Below are 9,991 nucleotides of genomic sequence, written 5' to 3'. Positions count from 1 at the left end.
CTCCTCTATTTATTGCCTTAAAACTAAGAATAAATACTAGCTAAATAGATCATGGAGCTTTTCAAGCATCTATGTGGCTGCTTGACTTACCAGAAATAACAACCAAATCTTCTTAAAATAACTCACAACTATTGTCTTAAAAAAAAAATAAACACACTCATTGAATAATGTAATTTTAAATAAGTTATGCTTGGAATAACAATGGGATGTTCGTAGAATAGTTGGAATCTCACTGCTCATAGATATGCTTTGGCAAGGTTGATATGGAGCTAAACAGCAAACAACAATTACCAGATTGTCCATGAAGAGACAAATAAAAAAAAATAATTTAATATCTAGTTATGTTAAATACTCTATACTTTATTAGGTTATCATGCCTCTTGTAATCATTATATCATTATAGCCTTACATCCTTGGACCACTTTTTATACATTATTATGTCATTATATCACACATCCTCATCATTATTATACAAAGCTATTTCTTCATAGGTCCCTACCTCATATAGACAGCTAAGCCATTACAGCTACAGTGGCATAGCTAGTGTGTGTGCCCTTAGTGCAGGCCTTGAGTTTTCTGCTCACCCCTTAGGCCCTCAAGCCCATACAGGCTTCTACAGCAGATCCAAAAGTGCTGTCTCCATAAAAAACATTGCCTAGGATAAACTGTACCCCAACCCTTTATACTACTAACCACCTCTTATACGTACAGAGCCGTGTCATTATATAACAGCTTATACAGAGAGCTATGTCATTAGAGTACTTCTTATGAGGCATTATCCAAAAGTTCCCAGGCTGGTTCTGTAGCACACCAATTGATGACAGCATCTGGTTGGATGCACAGTGAGAGCTAGCAGTGACCTTCATGAGGCAGTGTGCTAAGTGATATCACTGTGTTTATTTCACAAGTTGTGAAATTTGTATTTTTGTGATCATGTGTATGCTGTAGTCAGTGATTTTGTCATGGACAGGAAGTTGGAACAAAGACCCAACATGAAATTTTGCATTAAACTAGGGAAGTCTGCTACAGGGACACTGAGTATGCTTCAGCAAGATTACAGTAATGAGGCAATGGGTCATATGCAATGTTTTGAGTGGCATGGGTGCATGACAGAGCTGCAGCTCAATCAAGAGCATACTCATTGTCTTTTTCAGCATCCGCAGTATTGTGCATCGAGAATTCATCCCCCAGGACCAGACTGTCAGTCAGGAGTTCTACTGCAACATTTCAAAGTGTTTGAGGGAGGATATTTGGCAAAAATGACCAGATTTGTGGAGTGCAAAGAATTGGATTCTTCAGGTCAACAATGCACCATCACCAAACTCCCCTCACTTATGAGTTTCTCACCAAAAACAACATGATATCACTTCTGCACCTGCCCTATTCACCAGATTTAGCAAACTTCCATCTCTCCTCCAAGATGTAAAAGCATTTCAAAGGTCAGTTTTAACACCGTTGTCAAAATCTAGAGCAAATCCAAGCAGGATTCCAAAAGTGGGAATCTCCCATTGATAAGAAAAAAAATGTAGTCACAATTTATTGCACAAGTGCAAATAATTATAATGTATTTTTCAATCTAAAAACAATTTACCCAGTGAAATTCCTAAATTTTCTTTTGTAAACCATAAGTTTTCTACATAGTTATTGAATCTATTAGAAATAGGACCAAATATAACTTAAAAAAACATCATGTCATTTAAAAAACACAAAAGGAAGACCACAATGGAAAATGTATTACCATATCCAAGAAAGTGAAGTCAAAATGCTAATTTGAACATATAAAGAGCATAGGGTGCTACTTTAGCATGCAGTCTACTACGGTATCCATATTCTATGCTGTGAAAATCCTGATCTGGGTTAGGGTTAGGATTAGCATTAGAGTTAAGGGTGGGGGTAGACTACACACTAAAGTGTAAATTGCCAGGTAGACTAAATGTTAAAAGTGGCAGCAAACATAACCTTTACTATTTTTCATCTTTAGGATAAAGTATCCTCAAAAAAAAAAAAAGAAAAAAAGACTATCTCAATGTATATTGACAGGGCTCTCTCCTATAAACATTTTATCAAATCTAGTTACAGGTTAAGTTTTATGTCCCACATAACTCTTCTTCAAGAAGATACCATCATTTACCTTACACTATATTTGCTCCGATTCTACGTATACAAATCTCAGACACCTTTTATTGGGTTCATGACAGCTTAGTTTCACCAAACACCATGACACAATCACAGGAAAGCTTTGACATTTAAAACATTCAAAACCCTTATAAATAATGGGACTAAGAATTTCTGATGATCAATTATGTCAACCCCCCACACCTACAGCATAGGTAAATCTGCATCAAAGCTTTCCTCTTTAGGTCCACAACATATTTCACCTTTAATCAGTGACAGATTTGGCAGCTAATAAAATGAACTGTTGTCGGCCCTTTCTTAATGAATAAACCATACAAACCTTACAAATCAAAGAAATAACGGGGAAATATTATAGGATCTGCCTATCTCCAAAAAATGAAATAGTTATTTAACTATATAAAAAGACTGGCAAAAAGTAACACTGAAGATGTTACATAACTGTCGTTTTTCTATTAATGTATGACTGATAAGCACAAGTTTTGTGTACTTTTTAATCACATTTATGTATTTCTCTATATAGTACTTTATTCTCAGTCTTAATATCAGGAGAGAAAATTAGAAACTACTTGACTTCCCCAAGTTAGATATTACTATTTGTAAATATAGTGAAGAAAGATTAATTTTATTTCATATCAATATGCTTAATGTTTATCATTTTGAAAATAAAGGTTGTTTTGGTTATCTTACCAAACCGCGTATCTGCATCCTAAAGATATTTTGATCCTTAACACTTGTCCTAAGACACCCCAGTAAACGCTACCTAATAAAAGAAAGTAGTAAAATAGCTAAATTTTGAAAATTATGTAAGCAAAAACATATTCCTAAAAATGAATATTCTCTCAGACGGCATATTACATGAATCTAGTAACCTAGAAAGGAAAAATATCGGACAATACTAGTTGTTGATGTATAATATTTACTTGTAATGGTAACTATTTATCAGCAGTATAATTTCAATTGTTTAAAAATAAAAAAAATCTTGAGCACTTCTTAATATCTAAACAACTTATGGCAACTAAAATATAGAAATTTCCAGCTTGTACAAAGTAGACTTCTGAGAAGCAGAAAAATCGATGCATTATTCTATTGTTTATAAAATCAATTAAAAAGTTCCCTTCTTTCAAATTGAATTTAAATTAATCCAACATAGTAGTACCGATGTGTTAAGTTGCAGTATATTTATTTACTATTGATATCATAGCGTACCATGTAAAAACGAAGTGTCTGGAAAGTATTGCTTTACAAGCAACATGTTATACAAATCAAAATTCTAACCGGATTTACATGTAAAGAAAAAAATGAATTCCACATCTCAAAGCCCGGTGCGTATATCGAAACCTGTTTGTTTATAATGTACAAAGAATTCCGGGAGTTAGTAAGAACTGTGATTCAGTAATTATAGAATATCTAGTTGAAGTATGTCGAAGAACAATGGATCTCGACGAAAAGTTGACGACTGCCTGCTCTAGTAACATCGTTGATAAACAATAGAACATTGTGTCGCAGCCTGTTTTGTTTTGTGTTCTTATTTCTGTTCATATAATAACAGTGAAACCTCCTCCAGATTTACTAAGGTAATGTAGAAATGGTGATATTCATGCCGTTTTCCAAATGTAATTTGGCAAAAATAAATTAAGTCGCATATTTGTTTCGCTAAATAATTACCAGCATCCCGCATTTCCCGCCGTATTTTTTCTAGTGATAACAACAAACGAACATTGATAATATTGATCGAGGCAAAAGAATAATTTCTTAAGATATAAAGCCTTTAAATTTATACGAAAAGGGGCTAATATAATTACAGAATTAATCATAGAAGTTTATGAACAGAATCCTTTTTAAAGAATATTAACTATGAAAGGCAAATCCTAATAACCAGAGTACAGCAGGCTTTCTTAGATTAAATAAAACAACGAAGGCAGATTAATAAGGGAGAGAGCTAGTTGTCATACTCTGTTCTATTTTCAAGTTAATTAGAAAACTATAATTTGACAGACTATCCATCAGTTTACCTCGCCACCCCATCTTGCCTGTCAATTATCTATGTTGTAAAGACAGGAGTCTCAGTCGATGTAGCTTTTGATTGTTGTCGGAGAAACAAACAGAACAAAGGAAAGAAAACAATCATATGGACGGACAGCTATGGAGATTAACTGTGAACTTTCTGGACTTTAATTGATTGACTGCTCAGTTGTAGAATAAGTCGCACAATGGCCTAAAGTTAGTTTAGTTGTTCAAATGTGGAGAAAATATTTCAGTTATACTTACTGGTGTAGAGGTGATGGCGTGTGATGGCGAAACAAAATTACATCGTGTGAAATAGTATCAGCCATGTCCGAAGGTTAATTTTCTTCGAGCTAGAATTAACTGAATTCAAGTTGAAAATCAAAATATTCATTTGATATAAAAAGAGGCTTGCATGATGTTGTTCAAAACAAGCTAAATATTAAACTGTTATTCAGTCCAGATAGTTGTCTCTTTGCCAATATTTAGAGGCGAACTACTATTTAACTGAAAGTCTCCTCTTTCTTATTGTTAAGGTGTGCAGCGAGAGACAAATTGAAAGAGTAAAGATTCCGGAGAATCTAAAAGAGGAGAGCAAGGTGTAAGGGGAAGCTGAAAGCTATGTAGATAAATGGTAGTAGCTGCTGACATCGTAATAGATATACAGTAGCAGAAACATGGTATTATCATGGGAATGTATATAGAGAATCTACATTTCAGTCAGATATGGAATCAAAACTATCACATCTCATTAGATGGAATTGTTAGCTGTGCTGTGTTGATTTTTTTTTTAGCATTCGCACCTTTCAACATATTTAAAGCTTTAGACAGTAAATCTGAAATTTTCATGTTCTATCTGAATTTTAAATTTTATATCAAGCTAAAAATTAATTACTGTTTCAACAATTATTTTACTGTGACCTTAAATGCTACTGAGAAACCTCACTTCTGTTCTCTCTGACACATATGGGCACAAACACACTCACACATCTTTTAATAAATTAGATACAATCTTTTCTGATGTAAGGAAAGCTGTCTTTTCAACATTAACTATTAATTTCTGAAATATTAAGTGTCCCATGATGACAATTTCCAATATATATATAACCATCTACTTATAACACTATATCTCCAAATAGAAAGCTGAAGACAGCATCCATCTATGAAGTTATCTGCAATTAATCTGTGGTTGAGTAAGAAATTCATGGTAATAAGCTTTATTACAGCAATACATGAGTGTCAAATATGGGTGCAGATATGTTGTGTGTAGTTTAACTTTACAGATTTGACCCCACTACATGGCATAGCCTCGGGACAACCAAAGCCCCAAGGGAAATTTTGTAGAAAGAACTTGTATGGAAGCTTGTCAGAAGGACCCTTACTGTTTTGAAGCAACAGACATAATCCACTGTACACTTTAATACCATCATATGGACCCTTGACTATCTTCAGTTGTGTCTACACTCTTGCTAGACATTCAGTCAGAAGTTTACTTTCTCCTACCAGAGGTCCTGCCCTTTTCCCTCAGACTTGATCATTACAAAAAAATAAACAAATAAAAATTACTGGCTTACTTAGAAGCTTGCTAGTTACAAAAATTCTGCTAATAACATCAGATAGGATGATTCTTTTATATCACTGACAATCTGTCCAGGTCAGTTGTCATATTGAAAGCAAGGTACATGTCAAGTTGGTGTATCTGTATTTATCTATCAAGAAACCAAGATATACTTCATAAACTTTATCATTCTCACATTATTGCACTCTCATGTCTCTTTTACTGAGAACATTAGTATCAGGATCTACTTAACCCTTTTACTACAGAATCCAGATATATCCACCCAAAATTTAATTGTTTAACTACAAAAAGCAGTTTTATACACCAACCTATCTTTTGTTGAGGAATGTCCTGTTTGAAAGTATTTTTTGTTGTGGCTGTGTGGTAAGAAGCTTGTTTCTCAACCACATGGTTCCAGGTTCAGTCCCACTGTGTGGCACCCTGGGGAAATGTCTTCTACTATAGCCGCAGGCTGACCAAAGCCATGTGAATGGATTTGGTAAACAGAAACTGAAAGAAGCCCATCATATGTGTGTGTGTGTCCTACCACCATTGCTTGACAACCGATCCCTGTAACTTAACAGTTCAGCAAAAGAAACCAATAGAATAAGTACTAGGCTTACAAAGACTAAATCCTGGGATCAATTTCTCCAACTAAAACCATTTAAAGTGGTGCTCCAGCATGGCCATAGTCAAATGACTGAAACGAGTAAAAGAATATCTCAAGTTTATTGAGGTAACATGACTAACAGAAAATACCAATTCTATTTTTTGGTAAATATTTTACATCAATACTGGAATAACCATGAAATTTAATTTCACAATTAAAGGGTTTATTTGCATTTACTGCCTCTGTAATCCAGAAGTTGGTAACAGAAGCAACCAATCAACTGACTTCAAATTATAGTAACACACTGTACTAGCACGCCATTGGTCATGACAACAAATGTTCCAGTTAATTCAATCAATATAACAGCCTTCTCATGAAATTATCATGCAAATATATGAGCGCTCCACAGGCATATGCACCCTTAACCCTTTCATTACTAACCTGGCTGAAACCAGCTCTGGTTCTGTAATATAAATGTCTTATTTTCATAAGTTTTTAATTAAAACTTTCCACCAAACCTGAGTCACAATTACTGTTCCTAACACTAGCTTAATGATAACTAAGTAATTTTACAAAATTCTTTGTTATATCTAAAATAATTGAGAGAAACACAGAGCATCTCAACAGAAATACAGTAACGAAAGGGTTAACATAGCTATCAGGTAGATTCTGTGTGACACAGAATGTGACAAGGTTGTCTCTTTGAATTATAGGTACAACACATTTTTGCCAGCTGAGTGGGCTGGAACAACATAAAATAAAGTAACTTGCTCAAGGACATAATGTACCACAGGGAATCAAACTCATGACTTTACAATCATGAGCCAAAAACATTAACCACTAAGCCATGTACTTTCATAGCACGCTGTACAGATGCTCAGTTTTACCAATTACTGTTTTCATTTTCGTAAAAATATTTTGCATTTCTTCAAGCAAAAATTTTGAAATCTTTACATCAAAGAACCTAAAATATATCAAACTTTCTTGGACCAATTCTTCCAAAAATTAACTGATGAGCTAACCATCTCTGAATTATAAGGTGCATCACTGGGATAATCCTCTAACCCAATAATTCACTAAACAGGTACCAATCACTTCTTTTTGAATCTCATCAACACCAAATGCACTTACGCAGCTGAGTATTCAAATGAACTAGACTTTGCTATACATATTATTTGCTCCCATATGTTAAATGAGGTGGTATGTTAAATGAGGTGGTATTCCCTGTTTGAAAGTGTCTCATTCCTCTGTTGATCAGATCAATTCTCTGAAGTTAATATAATTTCCTTACTCAAAGACAGAATAGTCAAGACGAATTGATCTGCTTTTATTCTAGTTACTTTCAATTATCATTCTATCTCTATTTTCTCTCTAACAAGCAACAGGTGATACATCAGATTCCTGGCTGTTTTCTGCTCTCAGCTTATTTCACAAACTGATTGTATTCAAAGTAGCAACAATGAGAGAGGCATGGTATAAAGTAATCTCGAAGGTTGAAGGGATCAGATCAGTATAGAAGAATATGAATAACATTAGTAAAATGCATGCAAGAGATGACAGCAGGGTAATAGTAAATGATCATTTGTTCAATAATGGAAAGATCAAACAGAATGAGGAAGAACTGACTGATTTGGACAAGAAAGGAGATCAGGTAAGATCTGTAAAAGATGTTGCAAAAGTGGCTGGAAAAACTAAGCATTTCTTGAGCAAAGGGTTTATCAATTTAGATCTACAAACTTGTGTCTGTCTAAATTATAAACAAGAACATCAAAAAACCTTGATCTAAAGAAAAAAAAATCTTGACTTGTATACTGAACAAGAACATTCACCTACATTTGGGCTATTCTAAATAATAATACCTGAATTCATAATTCCCTTTGAAGTTATTTTTATGTCAGTCAGAGTTTGATAAAAATCTTTTCATTTCAATATTTTTCTATTATTTTCAATATTTTCCATTTTCAACCCATTATTTCTTTTATAGCCATTTTAGCATTGATGGTGATAGTTAGGAAAACTCATAGTTTGAGAAATGCTAAGTGTTAGTATAGCTTTCCAAGCACTTATGCACTGTATCCCTAATGTTAATTACTTGGGTTCCAGAAAGCTGTAAAATCAATGTTGGCTTCAACATAGCAAGAATCTGGCTCAGAGGTTAGAGTGTTAGGCTTACAATCATGAGGTAGTGAGTTTGATTCCTGGACTGGGCTGTAGGTTGTGTTCTTGAGCAAGTCACTTTATTTCACATTGCTCCAGTTACTCTGCTGTAGAAATGAGTTGCAACGTCACAGGTGCCAAGCTGTATCAGTCTATACCTTTTCTTTGGACAACATTGGTGATGTGGAGAGGGGAGATTGCTATGTATGGGTGACTGCTGGTCTTCCACAAAACAACCTTACCTGGACTTGTGCCTCAGAGAACTTTCTAGGTCTAATCCCATGGTCACTTGTGACCGAAGGGAGTTTTTACCCTCTCTATCATTAGAACAATAAAGATCAATCTTCAACCCTTGAGTCATTGCTCTATCCTTAATTCAAACATTTTAGTTAACTTTCTAGTTTAATTAGAAATTTAAGGTATTGTGTTTTCATGTTTCCCAAACTAAGAATAGATCAAAGCTGAGTGAGTCAAATGATTATTTCCTCATTGCAATATTTATTTAAAAGTTTAATAAAAGTGACAGGCCCGCTCTAGTGAAAGAACCTTCTTGAGCATTATACTTAATCTAGATCTATAAATTCCATTATATTGTTCACATTGTGTAAAATATCTGAGAATTACAAAGTGCAATACCAGCATTTAAGACAGTTTGAATTGCAGGGAGCCCTAAGCATTGCATCGTAAACAAAGAAAGGCCAGATAACATCATGGACAAACAGAGGAATTCTGCCCTATGAACCATATCCAAAACAAGAGGATAAATTGTCACTATATCAACAGCTCTTATTACAGTTAGCTAGACTTGCTTTACAAGAGTCTCTGATGTAGGTGCATTTACAACTACAGCTTGTAGCTACTTATTAAAAATAATCATTTTCTGGTAAAAATAATATATTTGTACTTTTTCCAGATTAAATGAGTGAGACTTCGTAGATATCTCAAAACAAAATTTACAATATGAATTTTAAAATAAGTAATATTTTAACTATTCATAAAAGACTATTACTATTTAAATTAGGCAACAGTACAGGAATCTAAATATACAATATCTCAATGTTACAGCAGCCATATATTATTATCATAATCATCATCATTATTTAAATTTCCCTTTTCCATGCTTGCATAGACTGATGGAATTTATGTTATGAAATTTAACCAGTTACTCTAGGATCTCAAGATAAAATTACATATATTTCTATAATGACTAAACTAGCTTTGACATCCATAAAAAAAGGTGTAATAGAGCATGATCAATAAACTCATTATTTCGATCAGAAATTGCTCTAGCAACACCACAATTTACAATAGTTGATTGTGGATTGGTGGAAGAGCAATGGCCTAGATTCTATAATTGATTAGCCTTCAGCTTGAGTTCAAAACCTTTAACTGTGATCAATAAAATGATTTTCAACTAAAAATAACACCTATGTGACCCCCTCAATCACCCATGACCCCCATGCGTTTATAACATAGAGAAATTAGTAATAAATAAAACAGACCATATCTAACTCTACTAAGCTTTC

General features: G+C 33.9%; 1 protein-coding gene across 6 annotated transcripts in view; it reads right to left on the bottom strand.

Moving 5' to 3' along the window:
- LOC115210705 (prominin-1-A) overlaps window positions 1–4,897 on the bottom strand; it is a 132,398-nt gene extending 127,501 nt beyond the window's left edge. For 2 of the 6 annotated variants that reach the window (XM_036502045.1, XM_036502046.1), the window contains exon 1: window positions 4,405–4,896. The gene's annotated coding sequence lies outside the window, so the exon portion shown is untranslated. Of the gene's footprint in view, window positions 1–4,404 lie in introns of all 6 variants that reach the window. The other 4 variants (XM_036502043.1, XM_029779398.2, XM_036502047.1 and 1 more) reach the window with 4 other exon arrangements.
- Between the last annotated feature and the right edge of the window lie 5,094 nt (window positions 4,898–9,991).

Source organism: Octopus sinensis, linkage group LG4, assembly GCF_006345805.1.
Source record: "Octopus sinensis linkage group LG4, ASM634580v1, whole genome shotgun sequence".
Lineage (NCBI taxonomy): Eukaryota > Metazoa > Mollusca > Cephalopoda > Octopoda > Octopodidae > Octopus > Octopus sinensis.
The sequence above is the reverse complement of the archived record's forward strand: the minus strand, read 5'-3'. Positions and strand labels throughout refer to the sequence as shown.